This window comes from Pseudonaja textilis, chromosome 5 (assembly GCF_049901715.1).
Source record: "Pseudonaja textilis isolate UNSWEBS1 chromosome 5, rPseTex1.2, whole genome shotgun sequence".
In the NCBI taxonomy this organism is placed as follows: Eukaryota; Metazoa; Chordata; class Lepidosauria; order Squamata; family Elapidae; genus Pseudonaja; species Pseudonaja textilis.
Window position 1 is genome coordinate 58,143,653 of NC_141994.1, and position 26,244 is coordinate 58,169,896.

The following is a 26,244-nucleotide window of genomic DNA, read 5'->3' on the forward strand; positions in this document are numbered from 1 at the left end:
AATAGTACAAAGTAAAGATAATCAAGCAAATACTAAACTTAAGAGAATTTCCTAGTCAGTCTGAAATGTTTAGGATTACCATCCATGGAATCCTCCTTAGTTTTCCCCTGTGGCTATTGAAGCCAGCTCTCTTGAAGCCTAAAATATGATACTAACTTCAGATAGTCTGAAACATACCTTCTGAGTATTACTGTTCAGGGACTTCATGCAGAAAAATAATGTCATGGCCATGTCCTACTGTTCTGACCTAGGCTTCACCAAATCACGAAGCAGACTCCTTGTCCCGACAAAACCCTTTTTATTAGACTAATGTGAATTCCTATCATTCACATCCAACAAAGTCCCGGCAAAAAGTCTTTCAAGGGTGAATTACAACCACAGACCTTATCAGGCTTGGAGAGCTGCCTGGCTGATAGCTTCCAAGTGCAAAGCTGTACAAGAAAATATTTGGCAAGGAGTCTCTGAGAGTCACGAACAAATCTTCACGCTAATTAAATGAACTAATTGTCTCCTGCAAACACCACTCCCATTTTGCTCCTCTTTATTCCCTATGGGAGGGGCCATTCACTGTCCATCTATGCCTTTACTCCCTAGTCGACCCTTGTTCCTTAACTGCTTCCTTCTCCTGGAAGCTCTGTACCTGCGCACACTGGGAACAGGCTCCAGATGTTCTTCTGCCCCACTGATCTCTGACTCTGAAGGCAGCTGATAACTAATGGACAGCCCTGGCCCCATCTCTGCCACTGGTGCAGAGCACTTCCCCAGACTCCAGGACTGGCCCATGTCCCTCCTCACTGTCTGAGTCTGCCATCAGCTCCACTGTTTGTTTGTTATAAGCATGAGGGGTTCTTGGTGCTCTCTGAGCTTGGTTGTTTTCTTAACCCAATCTAGGTAACATCACCAGTGCTAGTGATTTGCATTGATTATGTTAGCTTGGGTAATGAAACAACTACAAGCAAACAACCAAGCTCAGAGAGTACCAAGGACACCTGAGCTATAAATATTCTCTTTTATTGTTATAACTATTCCTATCAGCAAGAGGATGCTAGTCTAGATAAACTTTGGTCTGATCCACCAGCGAGCCCTAATTCCATCTTCAGAGAAAGTCATTACAGGGGAAGTTCCTTGTGAGTCAGATTCCCACAAATGAGCATCAATAATATGTGAATATTGATTTTATAAGAAAAAGATCCAAACATCTTCATTGAATGAGAACGTAATGAGAAATTTCTCATCTTACGCCAAACAGTGTGGATCTCTGGAAATGCAACTTCTGATAGCTCTTACTAATGTCAGCAGCCATTATTAATGTTCAATATACCTACCTTTGGTTCTGCTAAACCTGTCAGATAGCTTTTTTCTTTAAAATATAGTTTGATATATCTAGAGAAAGTAGCAGGCCCAGAAGGAATTTAAAAATAATTCTAGAAGAAAGGAGAAACACAGTTAAAGGAGATTGTACTCCTATGAAGCAAATATCTTTTTTCCTCCTTAATTTCATCTACTGTAATCTCTTAAAATTCAGAAAGGGCTTTCATGAATAATATCTTCAGATGGACAAAGCTACTAAAAGAAATCAGCTTCCAAGGAAGGTAAAAACTAATTTACTCACAAGAGAGGAAATGATCTTATTATTTTCTCATTGCAATCTTTTTTTCCAGCCCAATAGGTTGCCCTTCAGATATATTAGAATGGCATCTATTCACATCTTCCAATCCTCCGGAGGTTATCAATTTGCAGAAAGTTGGAAAAATAAACAAATTCAATAATAATCTCCTGGTAATAAGTAGTATGATTTTTTTCCCCTAGTTTTTGTGTTTGGTGAGCTCTCTGTTGTTATAGTAGTTGTTGTTTTACATATTTTAGCTCATTAGAAATGGGAGTTAAGGAATTTCCATAAAACAAGGACAATCACATCTGGGGCTGTGATTGGGAAGGAAATTAAGATGATAGAGGTACAGAAAATCAAAAATATCAGGTTAAATTTAATAGATGTAAAATTACCTGTGAGCAGGACAAGAAGTAGCATGGAAGATCATTAAAGAGAGATCCAACCTAGAACTAAGGAGAAATTTCCTGACAGTGAGAACAATTAATCAATGGAATGGCTTGCCTCCAGAAGTTGGGCTTCTGTTCCATCACTGGGGCTTTTCAAAATGAGACTGGATACTTATTTATACAGAATTGTATACAGTCTCCTGCTAGAAGACCAAAGTCCTGTCCAACCCAGAGGTGGCATTCAGCAGGTTCTGACCAGTTCTGGAGAACCAGTAGCGGAAATTTTGAGTAGTTCAGAAAACTGGCAAATCCCACCTCTGACTGGAGATTTTACAGTATCCTTCCCCTGCCACGCCCACCAAGCCACGTCCACAGAACTGGTAGTAAAAAAAATTGAATCCCACCACTGGTCCAACCCTATTATTCTACATTCTCTTTCACAACTTTAGTACTCTCTTTCCCATTTTCCCCCATGACAAGAACCCCATGAAGTAAGTTGGGCTATGAGAAAAGAAGAGGAACAACTTTGATACGGAAAGAACTTGTATTAATTGTGTTTCTCCATTCTATTCTTTTGTTTTGCTGTTGTTGTTGCACCTGTTGCTGTGCTACTGTTGCTGTTGTTGTCACTTTTTCTTTTTCTTTGTTTTGCCTGACACTTCTCTTACTACCTTTTCACATTGGGAAATCTTTCTGGAATCAAGTAGCTACTATTTGATTATTAATGTCTCTCTAAACAAAAAGTCTATCTTCTTACATGATTTGAGAAATTTGTTCCATTAGTTGTGTAGACCTGAGAAATGTATCCAAGCTTTGAATCAATAAACTTGTGCAATTGTTGAACTGTAAACTGTTGCCCTCTTTAGTGCTTGCAATTATTGGAGACGGGGGTTCATTGGAAGGGAAGATATAACTTCTATACACTTTTCTCCTAATCACAATTGCCCTTCCAGAAAATAAAAGAATCACTGTCAAGCTTCCTTCAGCTTTCAGCACAAAAGTCTTCAAGAATAGATTTCCAAGGACACAAAAGCTTAGATAATTAGGTTTATTGTAGAAAAAGCTATGAAGCCATTACCACAGAGATCCAGTGACAATTATGTCTTTGAGGTAAACTATACCAAGAAGTTATGCCTCATTTTTCAGTCTGAATGTCGCAACAGGGTTTGAGGTGGGATGGTCAGTTTCTATCTACCTTATCTTATACTTTCATAAAAGAAAGATCTGGTATTAGGCTATTCATTTTTGGCTGTGTGAATAGTCACCTCCATGGGTTGAAATGCCCCAGTGAAGTAAATTTGAACTCACCTAGATCTCAAAATGAAATTTTAATAGAATTGAAGTGCTTTAGGTGATGATGATGGTGGTGGTGGTGGTGGTGATGATGGTGATGATTATACAATCAGCTTTCCCTGCAAAGCTTCCCATCATAGCAACCTTATTTTTCAACAAATAAATGTAATTAAATACATTTATTGTAAGGAACAGATGGCAGGTTAATTACAATTGTTTCCTTTCTTTATGGAGTGGAAGGGGGGTTTAAAGGATTTTTGTTATTTCAGGAACAATAGTAACTTATAAGAGAGAATGCTGATAGAGTAGTGTTTACACTTTTCTCTTGGAGAAGGTTGGAATAAGAATGACCTTTGAATCTATATATTACTAAAACTGAAATTAGGCATCAAAGGGCAATCATTTTTAAACCAATGTATCTGAAATGGGCTAATGTATAGAATGTGTCCAAAATCCAAGATCCCCATGACTGCCATGGGGTTGAAACTTGGCAAAGCTTGGCAAAGTGTTGCTGTGACATGGTTACCACTCCCAAGGCTCCCTGCCAGCTTCTGACAAGTAAAGTCAAAGGGGAAGTTGGCACGAAATTAGATGTCGCTCCCATTCACATTGCTTTTTTATCCACTCATGGTCATTCTGTTTCTCTGTTTAGGACACAATCACCTAAAACCATGATGGTGAACCTATGCCACACGTGCCACAAGTGGCACGCAGAGCCATTTGTGCCGGCACATGAGCCGCAGGCAAACTTACCTCACTGAACATGCACGTACCTCCCAGCTGATTTTTGGCTGGTTTGAGGCCTTTTTCGGCCTTCCAGAGGCTTGAGGAAAGCTTCTGCAGCCTGAAAAATAGGCCCGTTTTGTCACTTCCTGTTTTTCCAGAAATACTGGAAGTGACAAAATGGGCCTATTTTTCAGCCTGCAAAGGCTGCAGAAGCTTTCTTCGAGCCTCTGGAAGGCCATAAAAGGCCTCAAACCAGCCAAAAATCAACCGGGAGGCACAGTGCAAGTAAGGGGAAGGGGGGGGATTGCATACACATTGCCTTCTGGGTGCTGGCATGCAAGTGCGAGTGCATGCAAGTACATGCACCATGTTTGGCACAGGACCCAAAAAAGTTTAGCCACCACTGACCTAGAACATCACTAATGATTCTCTAATGGTTAATAATCTTCTATCTATGTCCTCGAGGTCTGTAGATAAATATGGGTTGGTTTCAAAATGATCTGTGAGTTATTGTGGGGTAGAAACTGTAGTGCTGTAGCCAGTGTCCTTGGATTACTAGCCCAGATAGCTATTTCTATAATCATTGAAAGCACATCTTCAATGCATCTTGTAAAGTTCAACAGGAGAAGAGTCTCATTACCCTCCTGTCCACATTTGTAAAGTTGCCACTAACTGGTAGATCATTTTGTCCCAAGGCACTCCACCTGTGATGTTTATGCCATGGACAGATATTTCCACATCCCTGTGATCAGGACTTATCTATTATCATCTCTATTTTTATCTCCATTTGCATCTCAGCAATTCTGGGTCAGCATAAATGGTTCTGATGGCACTTTCAGCTGGAAATGAAAGTAGTGGAGGAGGGCTGTTTCCATATCAGAACAATTCTCTCCTCACCCTCTTCACTGCCAGCTATTAGAGCTGGCAAGTCCTATAAGGGAAGGCTGGTATGGCAGCTTCACTACCTTAGTAGTTCAAGCAAATCAAGTGTTGCCTTGAAACTTGGCCACCAAGTGGCAAGGAGTTGAAAAGAACATCGTCCCTGAATCTGAGGGAGAATCAATATCTTTGCAAAGTGGCTTCCCCTCTCCCCTCCACCTACAATATGTAAATCAAAAGTATTTCAGGCAGTGAAAAGTATTTATTAAGAGGGGGCTAATGTATATATCTGTAGGATGCAGTGGCTCAGTGGCTAAGACACTGAGCTTGTTGATCAGAAAGGGTGGCAGTTCGGTGGTTCAAATCCCTAGCACTGCATAATGGAGTGAGCTCCCATTACTTGTCTCAGCTTCTGCCAACCTGGCAATTCGAAAGCATGTAAAAATGCAAGTAGAAAAATAGGGACCACTTTGGTGGGAAGGTAACAGCGTTCTGTGTGCCTTCGGTGTTTAGTCATGCCGGCCACATGATCATGGAGACATCTTTGTACAGCACTGGCTCTTTGACTTTGAAACGAAGATGAGCACCACCCCCAAAGCCAGAAACGACTAGTGCATATGTGCAAGGGGAACCTTTACGTTTAATGTATATGTCAAACTACATACATTTGATATTTTTGTTAGATGCAAAATGAAGCAATGAATCAAACAATAGAAGATGTTGATTCTAGATAACTTTCAACAAGGGGCAAATTTATGAATTACAATCCCTTTCTCATCTGGATGCAGAGTTCTTTTTTTTTAACTTGCAAATATATTCAAGGACTTCAGAATACATTCCCATTGTCTAGTTTTTGAAAAGGCTAGTTAGTTCTTTGCACTTCAAAAGAAATGGCCTTGGCTCAGAGGAAAAATACAATCTCCTTAAAAAAAAAAAAAAAAAGGAGGCAGACTGCCATGTTTAAATGCTAATATCACCTTTTTAAAATGTTAATAATGAAGCTTAAGATTCCAGGGTATCACAAGGCAAAATGAAATTGACACAGTCCAGTCTGATTCCCCCATTTCTTTCACAAATGATCAGACATTGCCTGAGTTACCATGGCTTCTTTTTTTGAATGCCAGTCTTCCAAAAATTCAGCAGAAGCTTATACGTTTCAGAAATTACATATTCATCCTTAGCACATAATTCAGTTTCAAGTTTTGTCTTTTATTGTTCAATTCCAAATGCTTTTTTTATCTTCTTTAAACCTTTCTTGCAACCGTATATGTCAGAACCATTGGAAACCAAATCCTCCCTCAATCAGTTGCTCTTTTGACTTCATCTTATATTCCCCAGATGGGTGGTTTATTCTGTGGGAGTGTGTGATCTTAGCAAAAGTAATGTCATTTTAGAACAGAAGGAGGAGAAACACCATTTGAACAATGCAAGAGGAACACATGGATGTAAGATAAAGAAACAAGTACTGTAATCAGTCAAAAAGTAGGCCAAGACATTCCTAAGCAACCCCATGCCCAGTGTTATGTGCATGCTAAATAGATTCCAAATAAAGCATAAAGTTTATTTGATAGTAGTTATGTATCTCTTTTGGCCAACCTTGCTTACTCACTCAGCTTGGGTTCTTTTAATAAAGAAAAACTTGGTTTTCCACAAGTGTCACATGGAATCTTCTTTCCTAGTTTGGAATTAACAGTGACTGTTAGGTTCTTCAGGAAGTACCACCCAAAAATATAGGGTGGACCTTTGGTCTAATCCAACAGAATTTGTCTTATATTTTTGATCAGGACACCGTGGCTCAGAAGTTAAAGATACTGAACTTGTCAGCTGGAAATCTGACAGCCCAGGTTCGAGACCTGAGCACCGCATGATGGGGTGAGCTTCCATTCCTACCCCAACTCTTGCCCTCCTAGCAGTTCAAAAGCATGCAAATGCAAGTAGATAAATAGGTACCTCTTCAACTGGAAGGTAACTGTCAACTCATAAAATATTTTTCTGGTCTTTTAGAGTTGCCAACAGAAAGGGAGGGGGAGTAGTGTAACAACAGCAAAATAGAAACTGCATTCCATGGATGCTTTCATAGATAGTTTCCAGGTGATCAAAGTTTCTACCATGCAAAATGCTAACTGGAGAGTATGATTGATGACTCTTGGCTATGGATGTGTCCCACTGGAGAATATGAACTATAATACACCCAGGGGGTGGGGGAAAACCAGGGTCAAGGGTGACAATGAATGATGTGTCTCAGAGTAGGCTACACCCAGGCAGCACTGGCATGTCTTCTCCTAATAAATCTTCTTTGAGCTTTGAAAATCAGTCTAGAGACTCATAATTTAAATGGAGGTTGAGCCCTGACAGTAACAGTGTTCCATGTGCCTCAGTGTATAATCATGCTGGTCACATGATCAAGGAAAAGTTTTCAGACAATGTTGGCTCCCTTGGCTCAGAAATGGAGATGAACACCACCTACTAGAATCAGACACAACTGGACAAGTGGAAAGCTTTATCATTTTTTAACTATCATTGCTCCCTTCACATCCATCCCGGTATTTCAAAATTCAACTCATCAAAAGAAGGAGGCATTTCTCCTAATGGTTTTACAACAAGGGGTTGGCTGAGGAGACATAAATCAAGAGTCCAGTGCAGTGGTGGGATTCAAATATGGTTGCTATCAGTTTGGTGGGCATGGCTTGGTGGGTGTGCTTTGCACTCATGCATACTTTATGTGCATGCACGTGCCAAGTGTGCACTTTGCACAGGCGCAGAGGTGTTTGCACAGGTGCAGAGGCATTCTAACTTACCTCCTGCAAGTCTGCATGATCCCGGTCACTTCAGCAGCTGCTGCATGGCACTATTCTGTGCCGCGCAAAGCAGCTGCGCTTCAAATTCAGCAGATAAAAGTAAGTATGGGAGCCTGGGTGGGTGGGTAGGCCCAACAGCAGAGTGGCCGAGAGAACTGGTTCAGTCTCCACTGCTCATTGCTCCTACCAGCTCGCCCGAACCAGGCCGAACAAGTCGAATACCACCACTGTTCCAGTGGAATACAAAAACACAGATATATTTTCTGCCAGCTACTCTCCCAAGGCAGAAGAAAATTCAATGAGTTTTCTCATCCATCTTCAACAGCAATACTGGAAAACTGCAGCCATGAGGATGATTTTATTCAACAATCTGGGTCACATATTATTTAAATATCATAAAGCAGCAAGACTTTAAAATGTAGGCTTTTCTCTCCTGATGTCTCTAGAATATAAAAGAAAGGATTATTCTACATATACAAATATTCATGAATTAAGTTAATTTGATGTTTACTATTACTTCTTGGTATAGATAAGTAAACACAATGAAATCCAGCCTCTTTTATTGTCTACATTTGTAGGGTAATATTTTGGGTCTTATTAGAGGTTTTCTTTCTAAAACAAAAATATGGTTTACAAGATGGAACAACTGGACTTGCATAGGTAACATTAATTCATGGTTTATAAAATGAGCCATGATGGTTGAGTTCAGATATTGCTTTAAGTAAAAATAAACCATACCATGACTTAGTCAAATGTACAGACTAAGTCTAGAGCTTAATATAATGTCACAAATACTTTCAATATGCTTAAGATTATGTTATAAAATTAATTCAACAAATAAAAAAACATTTTAGAAGTTACATCTCTCATTGCTAAGTTTAAAAATATTACCTGACTCTAGTTTTGAGTTTCCTAATCGTCTGGTTCTGTTTTGCTTTTATGTGCAACCTTCTTAGGAAAGTTTTCTAGGCAATTGGAAAGTTTTAAATATGGAAGAATAACCAAGCAGGATGTCACAGAATTTGAGGCTGTTAGAAGTTATTATTTATTTAAATAGGAATGTTTCCTTCCATTTTCCCAACTATGAGTGTCAACAGGAAGTATTTTTTCTTACATATAGATATAAAGAAATCTTACTATATGCATGTTTACTGGAAATAAAGCTTTATATTTAGTTAAATTTATTCCTTAAATAAAAGTATTCATGATGGGATGCTTGTTCAACAATTTTCTACAAAGGAGGCTTTGGGAATGACAAAACATCATATTTTTGCAATTTGTACTTTCATTTGCATATTGACGAGTAATCTGCTTTCCATTTAACAGACACTTATCAAGCGGGTTCTAAACATTATTTCCTGGTATATGCTGTGCAGAATGCACTCTGTTTGAAACCAACAAAATTAGAGATGTTTAGATGGAGCCTTTTAGTTATTGTGTGTGGTTTCTGGCAGTTTAATTGTATGACTGTCAGATGAATCACAGATAACATGAGCTTGTTCTTCCTCAACATCCCTGCTGGAAGTTTTGCAAAATATTAAAAATTGGGCAACCATGAATGGTTAAACATTGAGGAAACCAGGAAATCCAAGGTATATACTGAGGACAAGGAAAGGGAAAGGAAGCAGTTGAAGAACTAAATGGGTATGAATAAAAAAATGGATTGACATAAATCTGACAAATAACTTTTACATGCCTAGTAAATGTAATAATCCTCCAAAAATCTTTTTTTTAATTTTTAATTTTTAAAAATAAACATACACATACAAAACATAAAAACATAAAACTATCTTCCATTTTATATACATACAGTGTGCCACTTGGTTACATATCTTTTGTGCTATCCTTTTGTAGTCATTTACATACAATTTATATCAGTCTTCACATTGTCGAACTAACATATGCTTATATATTTATCAGTTATTAATAATCCATGACTAAACCATTTATTCCATCATTTTATATGAGATGTTTCAAGTTTTATCTTAAAATTTGTGTTATACTTTCAACCAGTGTTTTTATATATCTATATTATGTTTTATATCAGTCTATTAAATTTCTATCACAAAATTATCTAGTCTATTACAACCATTGATAAAACAAATCCCATATCATATAAAATTGCTTGTCTTCTTGTTCTCTAATTTCAAATGTCAGTTTACTCATTTCAGCACAGTCCATAATTTTTTTGATAACTTCCTCCTACATAGGTATTTTTCCAGTTCTTTGCAAATACAAAGCCGCTGTTAAAACATTTACAATCAAATATTTCAGTTCTTTATTGTATATGTCCGGTATGACTCCCAATAAAAAGATCTCTGGTTTAAAGTCCATATGTTGTTTTATCATTTTTTCCAGCCATGTGTGGATTTTAGTCCAATATTTCTTCATGTCCGAACATGTCCACCACATGTGGTAATATGAACCAGGTATCTGATGACATTTTCAACATTTATCCGATTTATTCTTAAACATTCTCACAAGTCTTGTTGGAGGTAAGTGCTACCTGTAAAACATCTTATACAAATTTTCTTTATATGCAGTTGACATTGTCATTTTATAATTTTGAGACCACAATTTTTGCCCTTTTTCTAAATCAATCCCATATCCAAAAATTTTCCCGCAAGCAATCATCGTTTCCTTGACTTGTTCCTCCTCCAATATAAATTCTAATAGATGTCCATAAAGTTTTTTAATCACCTTTGCATCAGTACCCATCAAAATTTTATCTAAATCAGTCAACTTGTCATAAATACCTTCTGCCTTAGAGTCTTTATCAAACCTAGATTGTCTTTGCAATATGAAAACCAATTCATTTTTACAACTTGTTCTTCCAACACTTGCATAGATTTAAGTTCACCCTTTTCATTCAATATCTCCCCATATCTAACTGTTTGTTCCTTTTTATATATTATTGGATAAGAAAAAGCTTCAACGGTTGATATCCATGTTGGAATTTTTAAGTAATATTGTCTTTTTATCTTCTCCCAGTTCAAAAACAATGCCTCATGAATATAATGTCTTCTGAAATACCCCTATGTTCTAGTTCCCTTATACCAGAGAAAGGCATGCCATCCCAGCAGCAAGTCATGGCCTTCTAAAGTCAATAATCTACTGTTCCTTAGTGTTATCCATTCCTTTACCCACATCAAACTTGTCGCCTGGTAATATAGCTCCCAATTGGACAAGGCAAAGCCTCCTCTTATTCTTGCATCTTGTAACAGTTTTAATTTTATTCTTGCTTTTTTACCCTACCAAATATATTTCAACACAATTCTATTTAAATCTTCAAAAAAACTCTTTCCCTAATTGAATAGGAATTGTCTAGAATAAATATAAAACTCTAGGCAATATATTCATCTTAATTGTGGATATTCTCCCAATCAATGATAGTTGCAATTTTTCCCATTTCATCAAATCTGTTGCAATCTGCTATTTGACTTTAACATAGTTACCTTCCTTCAGCATACTACATCTTGGTGTAATATGAATCCCTAAATGTTTAACCTTGTTTGTGATCTGTATTTAAGTTCACCCTTTTCATTCAATATCTCCCCATATCTAACTGTTTGTTCCTTTTTATATATTATTGGATAAGAAAAAGGCTCAATAGTTGATATCCATGTTGGAATTTTTAAGTAATATTATAAACACGAATAATATAAACACGAAGTCACTACCTTATTAAGATGTGAAAAGATGTGAAATCTCAATACCCCATTCAGATGTATAATAACATATTACAGTACAATCCATCTCTTGTGTATTATACTCGGCTAAGCATTAGAGTCAATGTTGCATGTATATTTTGTGTATATTCGTAGATATTGTACTCTCAAATTGCAAATGGAGATGTGGGTATTCTATTTTTCTTATCTTCATTTTTAAGTGCTTTGGTTTTATTGTATTGTGAACAGTTGCTGGGGTGCATCCAAAGTTTCGTTGTACTTGTACAATGACAATAAAGTTCTTCTAATCTAATCTATTTTTAAAATTTCTTCCAACTCTTTCTTTCATCTTGTTAACATAGATGGTGGTTGATTTAGCTATCCAAGAGATAATACTTGAGCACACAAGGTTTACACATTCTATTCTAGTCAAATCCTGCTGCCAGAGCTTTAAAAATATCCTTTAAAAGTCTTCTTAACCAGTCCCTGACATTTTTTTTTTGCTTTAATGAGTTGTATGCCCTGCCCAGCACAGGAGTGCTACCCCCACCCCCCCAAAAAAACCCATCTGTACACTAACTAGCTACACATAATGTAACTTTATTTTGTATGTAACAATATCTCCATTTCAAAGTAGTGGGTAGAAAAACTTGCAATCCTTGAGTGTTTCTAGGAAGAAGGTAAGTCCCTGGGGATAGCATGTTCCACAACAGGCTTGTCCAACCCGCGGCCCATGGGCCGCATGCGGCCCAGGTCAGCTGGTAATGCGGCCCAGTGCCCACCCCAACCTTCATGCAAGAGGACGAGCCAGCGAGGAGGAGGAGGAGAGGCAGGTGCAAGGCGGGGCGAGGCGAGCGCCACGCCAAGCAGCAACAGAAAAGGCAGGCGCCATCAGAGCCAAAATATCTGATGAGCACCTTGAGCACTCACTGAGAATTGCAACAAGTTCCATCGAAGCAAATATGGATGCATTGGTGGCTGAGAAACAATGTCAAACATCTCACTAACTTCATTTCCAAATAAATTTAATATGTTAGCTATGTTTTCTATGGTTTTTTGGATGATCAGGTATCGTTACTGTTATTTTATTTTATGTGCGGCCCAAACCAAATTTTCATCTTCTAATGTGGCCCAGGGAAGGTGAAAGGTTGGACAAGCCTGTTCTACAATGTGCTTCTGGATGGCTTAATGTCTTCACCAGGTTTTTATTGGTACCCAATTAGAAATCAACATTTTAAGACTTGTACAGGAGTCTTATGTGTATTCATTTTCAAAAGAAGAATCAAATAGATTTTCAAAACCTAGAAGCCACTAAAGACTATTAGAAGGGGTGCATTACTTCTCTGGATAGATGTTCTTCCCAGCCATTCCCTTTTGTTGCAATAAACTGAGTTCACACATTGTGTTAAAAATGCCTGTCTTGTTTTAACCACTGCTTGCCAAATAAAGGCTAAGTTTTCATGTTTTAAGCCAGAATTAAATGACTGATGAACACTGTGCAAACAAAGCAACCCAGTTTAAGTCTCTCCCTCCCAAATCTAAAGCTACTTTCTACTGTGGAGTAATATACCTTTATGATGACCACTATAAATAGCAGAAAATGGGGAATGAAAGAAGTGTTGAGAGACAGGCAACAAGAAGGGAGGGGAGAAGAGTAACAGAAACAACACAAGGCTAAAACTTTGTAGACTAAATGCAGCCCACAAGCCCACACAACAGATACAAACTCAAAGTAAACCATTCCAAACTTGATTGCAGAAAGTACTTCAGCAACAGAGTGGTCAATGTTTGGAATTCACTACCTGACTCTGTTGTTACATCCTCTAGCCCCCCCACTCCTTTAACCTCAAACTATCCACTATTGACCTCACCCTTATTCCTAAGAGGTCTGAAAGGGGCATGCATAAGTGCACAATCATGCCTACCGTCTCTGTCCTATTGTTCCCATTTATTCATACCTATTTCCTGTATTCTTACTCATGTTTATACTTATACCTATTATCTTGTAAGCAATTGACAAATAAAATAAATAAAAATAAAATAAATAAAAGTCTAGAGAGAATAAAGAATATGGATGGAACAGAAGAAAACCTGATGGCTTGATTTTTTTTAAAGTTTACTGATTGATTGCAGTAAGCTCAAAATGTTGTTCACATCATAAAAATAGCAAATGACATCATAACTAGTAAGTGACAAAACCACACTTAAAATGCCTGATGATTGATGATGATGATGATGATGATGATGATGTTTTGAGTACCTTCAATTCAGCATGGATGCCTGCAGATTGGAGTAGTCGCTGTGAAGGATGTGGGTTTGTGTTTATTTTCATAGCCATAATGTACACTGAAGATGGCATTTAATTCCATTGTATGAGGTGCAATGACAATAAAGTAAACTAAACTAAACTTCAGACACACAAAAATCAATTGAAGTTAAATTTTGGATAAATCTACTTAACACTGCTGAAGACGCAGATGTAAATCCTGTAGCTATACATTTATTTACCTTTGGAAGAGATTGGTTTTATCTAGAGATTCTTCTTATAAATGCTATAGTTTAAACAATATTGTTTTAAAAAGTGTTACTCTTTGAAAAAGCAGGTTGTTCGAAACAGTTGATATTATGGTTGAGGTTTATAGTTTTTCATTTAAATCTGAATAATGGCATTATCGGGAGCTCAAGGACATATTTCACTTTTGAACAAAAACCTCACACCTTTTATGGCAATAGTGCTTCCACAATGCCAGTTTTTTTTACAGAGAAAGATGTTCTTTCAGGAAAAAATCAGAGAGAATCAAAATAATCCCTAGGATGAGTAGCAGATTAGCATTCAAATTGAATTACGAGAATCAATGCAGATTCTCTTTTGGTGCATTTGTTTGTAACAGGCTAAGCTTTGGAAAGAATATGTGTTTATAATGTTTCTTTTTTCCTTCAGAACTCAGTTTTATTAGCTATTTCCCAGAAGAGAAGCAATTCACTCAAAATGCATCAGGAACTGTGGAATTGCTCTAATAAATTTTGTAAGCTCAAAGGAACCCAGTGTTGACTTTGATAAGGCTTAACTAAATTTCAGTTATATTTATTTTAGTTTTTTCTGAAATTACCTTAATACCAGAAATACCCAATGCAGAATAATCCTTGCCATTCGCTCTGCTAACATAAAAAGTTCACAAGTTTATTTTCCCTCATTACCATGACTCAGAATTGGCCATACTTTAGACTAAGACAACATTCACATTCTGAAGTAGAATAATATTTATAGCATGAATAATTTGACCACAAATTGTTAGCATTCCCTGTATATCAAACTGCATCCCTTTATATCTTTTCCATCTTCTAAATCTTGTTTCTTCTTCTCAGCAATTGAAGTGATCTCCCCCTCCCATCAGAAAGCTCCAATTTAAATTTCTTGCAGATTCCCCACTGCCTTGTGAGAACTTATTTATTTCATCCTGTAATCAGGTTAGCTGTTTCGCTTGTTTACCTTTACACTCTGTTTCTTCTCCTCCAGCTAATTACAAGCCCTGAACACCCAGATTCCTAGCAACCAGGTTGTCCTTGCTTTCCATGGCAAATCTTGACCCATTTCCACTATTTTTTTCTCATTTCCCCAACTTCAGCTGCATCCCCTTGGATTGCCCTTGATTTGTTGAACATGCTTTAGCATTCTAGTATAGATATAATATTAAACTACAAAGACTGGATTTATACCAAATCAAAATGTGAAAGTCTGCTTACAAATCACAGGCCAGTAGAAAGCATGATTTGTGGTTTTGTGTGGAATACAGAGGTCTATGACAATTCACCACAGCCAACTCAACATGGCCAACTCTCCACGGCCAACTCTCCATGGCTAACTCTCCACAGTCAACTTATCACACGCCAACTTACTGCAAGACAACAGCCATCTCACCACAGGAAAACTTGGTGTAGGACAAGAATTACACTAATTTCAAAGAAATGGTGGAATAGAATCATTAAACAAAGGATGAAAAGGAGGGACAAAATGAAATGTAAATGGCAAAAATTAAAATGATTGTTATTTATTTTAAATAATTAAATAGAATTATTAAATTATCCTGCAGCAAGTTGTCTCACCGTGAGTTGGCCATGATGAATTGACTGCAGAAAGTTGGCTGTGGCATGTTGTCCTGTTCCCAGAATACAATATGAACCCAGCCATGGAAGATTTGTGGCTAAAACCAATATGGTTTTAGGTGATTGTATGTGTGGAGCCAGCCAATGAATTAATATAATAATGGCTCAAACAGAGGATGGTCAAAAGAGTCAAGAGAGAATCCTGTCCTGCTCATAAAAATCAAGATGGCAATTGATGGTGCAATTGATTTTTAGGATTGATCCCACTATTGTAACTACCAATCTGCCTTTCGTTGAGGACTTGTATTTTGCATGAGCCAAGAAGAGGGCTGTGAAAATATCTACAGACTCCTTGCATCCTGGACCTAAACAGTTTCAACTTCTACCCTCAAAACAACACTGTAGGGCACTGCACATCAGAACAACTAGACACAAGGACAGTTTTTCCCCCATGCCATCACTCTGCTAAACAACTAATTCCCACAACATTGTCAAACTGTCTAAAAAGGCAGTATTATCATCATTATTCTCATCTTCCCTATCATCTATCTCCTAATTTACTTATGACTATAACTTTGTTGCTTGTATCTTACAATCTATATTGTTTAATTAGTATTTTAGTATGATTTATGCTGATTGCTTATTTAGTATCTATGACTATCACTAAGTGTTGTATCTAATGTTTTATGATGAATGTATTTTACAATTATGTTAATGATATCACAATTGCTGTATGTACATTGAGAACATATGCAACAGAACCAAATTCCTTGTCCAATAAAGAATTCTGTTCTGTTCCGTTCCATTCCATTCCATTCCATTCCATTCCATTCCATTCCATTCCATTCTATTCTATTCTATTCTATTCTACCATCTTGGCTTTTTTTGACTATCCCTTACAGACACCCCTGCTCCAGTCCATTCTTCAGGAAAATGTCATATAAGAATTCTTGAGCTTATGACAGCTGCCATTGGTTTACAACTAACCAACATTCAACTTATTCCTCATGAGAATTTGTACCAACACATGAGGTCTACATTTTGAAGACTTGATTTAATCAAACATGACAGTCCACCACAGGTCACCTAAGGTCATAAAAATTAAAACAGCCACATGCCCAGCTATTTGTCTGGCTTTTGCTTTAGCCAAACTAAATGATACTGAAAACAAACCGTGGTTTAATAAAAAATGTGAACCCCATCTTTTTCTATGCACACAGATACCATGAAAAATTCTCACTGAGCTTTCTGCTTATGAAATTGACAATCATCTGACCCCAAGAATGATGGGCAGTTAAAATAAGATCAATACCACTAAATCAGATTGCTTCAATATTGACTTTTCAGACTGAAAAGAATATACTGTAGGCACAAGAGACAGATGGCCTCAGCAGCCCTGCACACTAATGAAAGTACACACAGAGTTTATTTACAGAAGCACACAACTGTTTCTAAAGCACTATCTGAATAATAGGAAATATTGGTGTCATTTATTCTGTTACACTAATGGGCAATATTGTCTCTCATCTTTCATCAGGACAACTGGCACATGGCTCCCATCAAGACCCAGAGCATCATGAGACCTGGTTCGTTTTATGAAATCACTGTATCACAGTGTATCACAGGAGACATAACCAGGGGAGACATGAAAGCAGTGTTCCAATATTTGAGGGACTGCCACAGAGAGGAAGGGATCAAGCAATTTCCTAGTAGGCCAAACAAGGAATAATGGATGGAAATTCAACAAGGAGAGATTTAACATGGAAATAAAGAGAAACTTTCTGACAGTGAGAACAATCAACCAGTGGAACAGTTTGCCCTCGGAAGTTGTGGGAGCTTCATCACTGGAGGATTTCAAGAAGAGATTGGAGTCCCATCTGTCAGAAATGATGTAGGGTCTCCTGTGTCCACATGTCTTAAACTTGCCAAGTGTGAAGTCCCTTGCCTTATATGCCTGCATTGTTGCCCAGGCTTATGTCCACATACTAGAAAGGCAGAGAATGTCTCAAGAGCCCATGATTTTTTTCCCCACTTCTGTAATCATCCAGCCACACTTTTGAAAATTTCCTTGTGAAAGTCATTGCTGAAGCATTTCAGAATTGACAAGGGGTTTTCCAAAGCATATTGGACTTCTAAATATTGCTACTTATGCATAGTCTCCCAGATACTTTTGACTGGATATTGGTTTGTTGCACGGTCAGCCCAATATTTAGACTGGATTTGGCATTTCTATTGATCTGTCAAGTCCTTTTCAAGGGCCTGGGATAGGCAGATAGGGTGTTGTTTGATGGTGTTAAATGTAGTGTTGCAGGATGTAAGCTGTTCAAAGCAATGCTATCTTTTGCAATTGACTTTGGGTGATTTTGTCACTGCTGATGGTGTTCAAATGATGACTGGGGGTTCCAGATGTTTTGGGATTGCACCCAAGGTATCTATCACCATTAGTACTTATTTCTTTGCTTTCTTTTGCAATAGTTCTTTTTCTAGCAGTAATAGTAATATTTCTGTGACATTGACAGTAGTAGTAAAAAAAACGACTCTATAGAGCACTGCACACCAGAACAACTAGACACAAGAACAGTTTTTTTTTCCTGAAAGCCATCACTCTGCTAAACAAATATTTCCCTCAAAACTGTTCAACTATTTACAAAGTGTGCACTACTATTACTGTTAATCTTCTCACCACTCTTTATCATTCATCCTCTCCCACTTGTGACTGTATGACTGCAACTTTGTCGCTTGTATCCTTATGATTTATATTGACTGTTTCCTAGTATGATTTGATTGCTGATTGTACCCTATGACTATCATTAAGTGTTGTACGTTATGATTCTTGATTCTTAATGAATGTACCTTTTCTTTATGTATACTGAGAGTATTTACACCAAGACAAATTCCTTGTGTGTTCTATCACACTTGGCCAATAAAGTATCTATTCTATTCTATTCTATTCTATTCTATTCTATTCTATTCTATTCTATTCTATTCTATTCTAAAAAGTCTGTAGTGATTCTCAGACATCCAAGTCAAAGTTGTCCCAGAGCTTCTTTTTCAGGAGGCAACTGGACTTTCTTATTTTTTCTTTGGAAGACATTTCATTTCTCATCCAAGAAGCTTCTGCAGGTCTGATTGGATGGTGGGTAATGGAAGGATTTATATTTCTTGCAAACAGCTGGTCATTTGCATCCTTTTTGAGGGTTGTTGAAGCACTTGGATATTTATCTATCAATTTAGGATGAACACTCTTCAAACAGCATAGGAGTAGGAACAGATTTCCATAAAAATTGCAGACTATAGGAACCAGGAGCACTACTCAGGTGACCCTGAGGACACAGATAACATCCAAGTGCTTCAATGACCCTCAAAAAGGATGCAACTTAGACAACTTAGAACTAAGCCACCTATGGTCTGACCTAAGCTTAGAACACAAAATTGTCTGCTACAATGTCCTAGCTGTCAATGACTACTTCAGCTTCAACCACAATAACACATGGGCAAACAATAGATACAAACTCAAAGTAAACCACTCCAAACTCGATTGTAGAAAATACGACTTCAGCAACAGAGTGGTCAATGCCTGGAACTCACTACCTGGTTCTGTTGTTACAACCTCAAGCCCCCAAAACTTTAACCTTAAACTGTCTACTGTGCACCTCATTCCATTCCTAAGAGGTCTGTAAGGGGGCGTGCATAAGCATACCAGCATGCCTACCATCCCTGTCCTACTGTTCCCATTTATTCGTAATGTATATACTTATACCTGTTTATACTTATATGTTTATGTGTTATGTTCATACTTATATTTGTTTTCTCATATGTGCTTGACAAACTAAACTAAATAACTAAAATAAATGTTGCCACCATCTTGATTTGGTTTTTAGAGTACCTTGCAGACACTACTGCCTTGTGTTGTCTGTTTCCTGATGACCTGCATACTGCAATGAGCTAATACAACAGGAGGTATATCTGGCCAGATTGATTTTATAGCAACTGTAGACAGTAACAAAGATGACCTTTCCAGAGATGAACCAAATCCACTATCAAAGTATTGGGAGCAAAACATGGCTGAAGCCCAAAGCAAGAAGCAATACACAAGCAACTCAGGCAGGCAGCTCCCTAATTCACATGAGTATAAGATGAAGGAAAGTGAAGTGCAGTCAAACTTGCAAATTTCTGTTCCCATAGTCAATATAAAGTTGTTCTATCCTTGTAGTGTTGGTTTCATTTTTGGTCTACATAGTGGGACTCATAACAGCTACCTGTGGAACTCAGTTGAGGAGCCCAGATGAAGTGTTGCTAATTAAGAGAAGGGACATGTGATCGGTTGTCTACCACCTCCCTCCTACCAATTCTTGCTTAAAATAAAGGCAACAGAAAATGAAGATAATGCATGGCATAGCAATGGACTGGCATCCAGCTCTGCAGGAAGTTGTGAATAATTGCACACTGATTTGCATCTAAATTTATCTGACTAATGAACACTTTTGTGAATAAATAAGGCAACTAAGGTCTTTGCTGTCCTGACTCATTGTCACATGCTCATTCTATCCCATGACATCTGATAAAGTTACACCATGTCAAATCCACATTGAAATCACATTGATTCCCTCATTTTTGCACTAGCATCCATTATATTATTACTTATAAGCAGAAGAACTGAACTTTATTTGTTTTAAAAACAATTCAGTTTCCCATCCCTAACCTTTCCATTATATGCTTCAATCTAGCTCCAAAATGCATAGTTAAGAGAAAAAATACCATAAATATCTGTCAGTAGATTGGTATTTTACACACAAAATATTTTGCACATACAATTTCTTAGAGGCAGAACATATAGACCTGATTAATGCCTTTATTGTATACTCGGGGTTTGTCATATAAGCTAGAATTAATTTGGTGTAGATACTGTACTATCATTGTCCAATCATCTCACCAACTACATAGCTGATTGACAATTATAGTTTGGTTGTGTTTCCAATTATAACCTATTTTCCTCTAGACCTGAAATTCAAGAAGCTCTTAGACCAGGACTGTGCACCATGTTAAATAAGAGTTAAATGGCTAAACCATAATTGGCTTGGTTCATCACACACTTCATTAAACCCTAAACAATTGTTACTGTTTTAAGAAACTGGGCTCAATTATTATCTATTAAATGTATATGCCACCTGACTCTCAGCAATCTAGGCAATTTAAAAATTATTTAAAAATAAACAAGAAAGACAATGAATACGACAGAAAACAAAAAAGTTAGTGATCAACCAACACGCTAGGCTCAATCTTAGGGCTATGTATGATTCCAGTCAGCTAGTATCCAGATAAGATCTATTCAAGTTTTCTAGAACTTCACCATTTCCAGGGATGTTCAAATAATATTTTTTTTTATTTTTGTATTTATTTGATTTGTCAATCGCTTACAAGATAATAGATATAAGTATAAACATGAGTAAGAATACAGGAAATAGGTACAAATAAATTAGGACAGGGACTGTAGGCATAATGGTGCACTTATGCATGCACCTTAACCTGCAAAAATAAGAGTTTACATAGTTGAATGCAGACTTACATCGGGGTAGACTTTCTTTGTATGACCATTCACCTACTTGTTTCCACAAAAGCAAAGTACCTTATAATCTATGCCTCTTGATAATAAGAAAACTAATGCACATACCACCATATGCGTAGAGATGTATGGATACTATAAACATACTTATATCCTTTGAAAAATGTTGGAAGGAGGGGCAGACCTTATTTACAGATTATTACAGGATGAGAACACTTAGCAATTCTGTTGGCTTCTATTTAGCTTCTAACCAGAGCCTTTTCATATATATTATTATTAAGCCAGGCATTTCTACCCCCACCCCCATCCTACACCTTTGCCTTTGATTGTTGTTATTGTGTATAATTTTGCATTCTCATAAATGTCATTCTGTTACTTTCCATCTACTTCTCTACCTTATCAGAATTCTTCTGATTGTTGTTTATGTTTTCTAGCGCATAAGTTATCTATCCAGTTTTGTGTCATGTGCAGATCTGATAAGCTCTTCATCTCCCTCCAACTTATTGGATGCCTGAAGCTACATCATCTCCATCCTGCCACTTGGTCTCACCTCCATGCCCTAAAGTAACTCTGCCTCTGCCTAGCAACATACACTGCCTTCCAAGAACAAACAATTGCCTAGAAATGTTCCAATCGGGACTCTAATAAAATAGTTATTTGGTGTATACAGCAATTTAGCATCATTATCTCTGATTAATACAGCATCCTGGGAGATAGGGCATTATTATATGTGTTAAACAGAGGAGAAAGTCATGCAAAGGACAATTCTTTGCTTAGGGTTGCCAAGCAAACCCATGAGTCAACAGGAGCATGACCTCAGAAGTCAGAGAAAACAAAAGCTATTGCACAAAATATATTGGACAGAGTTCTGTAAGTTCTTAGTGTGAGTGTCTATGGAGATTCTCAGTCATCATGGTTGCCCCAAAGATACTTTTTCAAGAGGTAACTGGACTTTCTGGTTTTTCTTTGAAGACATTTCACTTCTCATCCAGGAAGCTTCTTCAGCTTCTTAGCATGAAGTTTCCAAAATGATAAAATCTAGAAAGAAAAGGCATATCGTATGAGATAACTTTTTTGCAATGGACATCTGTACCTTATCCATATAACTGAGCAGGATAGTGGTCCAGTTGCATATTAATCTTATGGGATTGCTATGAACACAACATCACTGACACAAGATGACACTGTTCTGCTGACACTGACACCAACAGGCCTTAACATGTTCCTTGGAGGGAATCGCAATAGCACTTAGCAATAGCACTTAGACTTATATACCACTTTACAATGCTTTACAATCCTCTCTAAATGGTTTACAGAGTCAGCATATTGCCCCCAACAATCTGGGTCCTCATTTTACCCACCACGGAAGGATGGAAGGCTGAGTCAACTTTGAGTCCAATGAGATTTGAACTGCCAAATTGCAGGCAGCCAGTAGTCAGCAGAAGTACTGCATTCTAATCACTGCACCACCATGGCTCATATATCAGAATATCAGAAGGAGCAGTGGGGAGATCAGACACATGACAAAACTTGCATCATAACATCATGATGCCAACCCTGCAATTTGCATTCTTGTGTATGATATCAGAATACAAGTAGAAAGGACTGAGGATTGGGATATCATATACACATTTCTTCATTTTGTCATCACCTTGGCATATAAGGAGACAAATATCAAACTAATATCACACATGTGATTTGTTTTGTCAATGTAAATTATGTATTATTGTCAGGGTGATGAGTGAACCAAGCCCTTTCCATAACCGCTTGCCAATAAGCTATTGGGTTGAAAAAAATGAAGTGCATCAACAGACAGCTTGGTTTATTAAATGATCAGGAAGTTATTTCATATTTTTCATGAATTAGACTGATCTTCCTCAAGCTGTGGAATTTTGGGAGTTACAGTTCCATGACCTCTGAAGGAAATCACATTGAATAGGTCTGAATTTAGTCAGCCTTACAGGTGGTTATGTATGTAAAGGATTCTGCTCACCTAAAGCATGCAGAAATATAAAGCATTATAATGACTGCTCTCTTCTAGCTCTCTTCTAGGCTCTCCTAGCCTCTACAACATAACCCTGAGTTGGTTGGCCTTCCATTCTTTCATAAAGATAAAAGTTAAGAAACTGTTTAGATGCCTCCTGAAGGCAAGAGGCTATAGAACTAAGATTTTAAAAGGCAGGTGCACTGCAAAGTTTTCATTAAACCAAGAAGGATGGGTGGACACTACAAATCCAAAAAGACTGAGCAAGGTGATGCCTTTTCTAAGGAGCATTTCAGGAGACTAGCTTATGAAAATTGTAGAGCATGCTAGATAGTTGTTGATTTGATTCAAGGCAGCGAGCTCTGCTCAATAGTTTTCTATTTTTTTTTCTATTTATTTAGTTAGCTTTTGGGCTGTGGTGAGCAGAGAGAGGTTAACCTGATAAGATTTTGGTATTAGAAAAGAGAACCTTTAAGGCAGAAAGGGTTTGATACTAGTGAGGGTTAAAGAAAAGCAAAAACTTCAGTGTTAAAACATACTGGGGTCTTAAATTCTTTTTTTATAGAGAAAAAAGGCATAATCTTCTATTTAGAGTTTTTAGCAAGCCCTTGTGGTTAGGTGTTTTTTGGTCCAAATACTATAAGGTCTTTCTTCTAAATTTTAGATGGTTTCAGGGAATGGGAGAACATAATGACTAGTTGCCTAGGAAACAGCTGCATTTTGGGGGGACAGTAAACTCCAAAAGAGAAAGTAAGTGTTTATAAAAATAACAGATGACTACATCTCCATTGGTAGGCATGTCAAATTCAAATTTATGGTCCTACCAAGCCAGACTACTTGAGGAAAGCGATTAATCTTGGTTAATTAGGTCACAAAAGTAGACAAGGTTTGAATACTTTAACAACATAAAATACCAAGTGAAATGGAAAAAAAGAAAATGTTGATATGTAATAAATATTGGTGTGTAAGTTGAGAACACTATTGCATACATTTAAATGAAATTGCTTTTATTTAGCTAGGATTATGCCAAATATAAAAATAAACTTTGGATGAAGACCATTTTAAACTCCATTTCAAATTATTAGAAAGCTGTAAGAAAAGACTTTAGTTCCAGAGATTTAGAGAATAGTGGTTAGAATGTTTATGGAGTTTACCAAGTTTCCTTATCTAAATGTTATCCCCATTTGTTGTTTTATGAGTTCTATATGTAAGTAAGTGTAAGTATAGTTGAGAAATTTCTTCTCAAGAAAGACAGACAAAACTTTTTCTTGAAATTATCACAGAATAACAGAGTTATTAATAACAGAAGGGACAACCACCACCCCTCCCAACTCTAGCAAGAAACTGTATACCATTTCAGACAAATGGCTGCCCAATCTTTTCTTTAAAACCTCCAGTGTTGGAGCACCCACAGCAAATTGTTCCATTGATTAATTGTTCTGTCAGGAAATTTCTCCTTAGTTCTAGGAGAACTAGATTACTTTCCATCTATTGCTTCTTCTCCTGCCTTCAGGTGCTTTGAAAATAGCTTGACCCCTTCTTTTTTGTGTCAGCCTCTTAGATATTGGAAGATTGCTATCATGTCACCCCCTAGTCCTTCTTTTCTTTAAACTAGACATACCCAATTATTGCAACTGTTCTTCATTTGCTTTAGCCTCCAATCCCCTAATCATCTTTGTTTCTTTTGTCTGCACTCTTTCTAGAGTCCCAATGTCTTTTTATATTGCGGTGACCCAAACTGGATGCAGTATCCTAGATGTGGTCTTAAGTTGAACTTCAGTAGCTACAATCTGGAACGAACACTCAATATTCAGCCTTGCTCTTCTAAAGCTGCATCTCTTCTCTGTTTCTCAGGGATGCAAAGAAAGAAGTGGAATGAACTAACAACTGAGCTTCCTAGGGCGGTTTACATCTCTAATGAAGAACGTGACTGGATTTACATTCTTAAATTCTGGCTTCCAGGACAAACTACAGTTAAATGGTTTTACATAATGCACAAAGTCATAAATGATAGTATATAATCTTGATCCATGATGATACATCATGCAAACTGTGAAGTGGGGTTTCAATCAATTAGAATAGAGCTGGAAGAGAGCTTGGAGGTCTTCTAGTCCACCCCCCTGCTCAAGCAGGAGATCCTATGCCATTTCAGAAAAATGGCTCTACAGTGTCTTCTTAAAAGCCTCCAGTGATGAAGCACTCACAATTTTTGAAGGCAAGTTGTTTCACTGATTAATTGTATTTTTAGGAAGTTTCTCCTTAATTCCAGGTTGCTTCTCTCCTTGATTAGTTTCCATCCATCGTTCCTTGTCTTGCCTTCTTTATTAATCATGAAGAATTTGCAGTCCTTTTTAGCTATTATTTATTGCCAACAAACAAATCGAGGCTATACTAACTGCAGAGAGAAACTATTTTCAAATCCCAGGTAATAACAGCCATTAAGTATTTTCAACAGAGAAAAGAGGGTATTTTTGTGATGTTCTAAAGTGATACACACATGCTAATGGTTTTACAAAAAAGCAATTGGGCAACCTTTTGCACAGCTTCTTTTCACAGTGGATGTTTATTTAAAGGTGGGGCTTTTTACTAGTGGGGCTTGCTGCTGAGATGCTTGTATTAAAGTGTTTGGAAGGTATATAGTTGACAAACTTTATCCCCCACACTTTAAATTGTGGCTGCTGGGAACAGTGTTTGCCAGCTTGTATTTTTTGGATCTGTGCTGCCTTATTCAAAGCCTTAAAGTGGTTAGCATAAATACTACTAATTTTCCTTAAACTACTATGATGTCTGTTCTTCAGAGAACTGAAAAAGCTTCTTAGGTGAGATGTGAAACATTTTTTAAAAAATGAAGTCCAGTTGAAAAAGCACCTGTGGGATAACTATTACGTGGATGATTGAGAATCTCCATAGAATCTACTCTGATAGGACATAAATTAATGGAATCATCTCTTTTGCTTTATTTTCACTATTATTTTGTTTCTGTTGCCTCTAAATACCTTGGCTTCTCTCCTGATTGAAGTTCCTTCTTTACCCTTATAGACTTTTCCTGTTACCCTTGGCTGAAGCTGTACCACAGTCTATCCAAGCAGCTACCTAAGGTGATGTCCTCTACAGCTTGCCATGTCCTCTACAGCTTGCTTGTATTCAGCTGTTCCTGGAAGGGCTCTTGCCAGCTCAGCTAACTCAGTCATTGGCTCCTCCTGCTGTAGCCATCCTGCTGATTGTTCCTCT

General features: G+C 37.4%; 1 long non-coding RNA gene across 1 annotated transcript in view; it reads right to left on the minus strand.

The window, feature by feature from the left end:
- Nucleotides 1-8,115: 8,115 nt before the first annotated feature.
- LOC148125665 (uncharacterized) overlaps nucleotides 8,116-26,244 on the minus strand; it is an 81,005-nt gene continuing 62,876 nt past the window's right edge. Inside the window, exon 3 of the long non-coding RNA XR_015744013.1 lies at nucleotides 8,116-8,136. This is a non-coding gene — a long non-coding RNA (uncharacterized LOC148125665). The remainder of the gene's footprint in view (nucleotides 8,137-26,244) is intronic.